This window comes from Ptychodera flava, chromosome 22 (assembly GCF_041260155.1).
Source record: "Ptychodera flava strain L36383 chromosome 22, AS_Pfla_20210202, whole genome shotgun sequence".
NCBI lineage: Eukaryota > Metazoa > Hemichordata > Enteropneusta > Ptychoderidae > Ptychodera > Ptychodera flava.
Genome location: NC_091949.1, coordinates 34,102,532 through 34,103,747, shown reverse-complemented (window position 1 = coordinate 34,103,747; position 1,216 = coordinate 34,102,532).

Sequence of the window (1,216 nt, the reverse complement as noted above, 5' to 3'; positions counted from 1 at the left end):
AATCGCCGCAACATGGAATGTTGAAGACTGTGATTAAAATGCACAACACAGAACATCGAGACCGCAATGTAAATCAACTGCAACACCGACCTTGTTGCCTCGATTAAATGCGTATGTCTGCTATGTATAGCAAAAGTTTCAATTCTCGCGAGCGAGCGTTCCTATGCCCGCTGTACACTAGACAAAATGACGTCAAATTTATCGCGAGGGCTCGATTGATTGCCTGTGTCTAAGTTTCAATTCTCGCGAGAGCCATTTGTGCATGCTGTACACTAGACTAAATGACGTCAAATCTCTCGCGAGACTTGGCTCGATTGCAAATACGTACGACGGAAAGAACGCAATAATACGGAAGTAGACACAGTTTTTGCGAATCGCCGAGAGAGAAGCGCAGATTAAACAAAAGACTAAAAAACCCACGTTTTTTCTTTATTTTACCATATTTTTTAAACAAAATCAGTTTCGCCGCTGTGGCGAATTAGGATCGATTTTTTTTCGCCACTTCGGATTTCGATTCGCATTGGCGAACGTGGCAAATGGGCAGCGTGAACACGGAGCGCTGTTTGTTAGCGGATACCAGGCAGAGATAAGGCGGCGTTGGACCGCTATTCGATGTAAATGAACACACCTGTGACGTCACAGACGGCCAACTATTATCCCCGCTATGGGCGTGACCTGAGTGTCGCAAAATGACCCCATGAAAGCCGCGCATAGAAATATCAAAAAAATTAACACTTGCGCGTACTTTTAGGTTGCAATTCTGTTGCGAGTGTAATAGTATTGACCCCCTGGAAGATATTCAGTCACACGAACGGACCATTTCACCAGACCTTTAAATTCCACTAGCTGAAATTCAGTGGCTTGAATTGGGTTGGTTGAATTTTAAGGCTTGGTCTAAATATTATAAGAATGCACTGACAGTAACGACCTACTGTTTGGATTACACAATTATTTGGATGGAATTTCAACTACAGTATCAGAATACCTTACATATCTCAAACTCAAAACTTGACAGTGTTCAAGAATGAGCAAAATACAAACACAAATGGCTACGTTCATGTACAACAACCAGATCAAGGCAGGCAGGCATCTGGCAGGCTGTAATACTGGTAACCCTGTTTCAAAATACACATTCACTTGTTGCAGATTTATTCAACAAAGTTGCAAGATCACAAAGAAGGGGCTGATTATTCTTTGAAAGATATATGTGTGCATG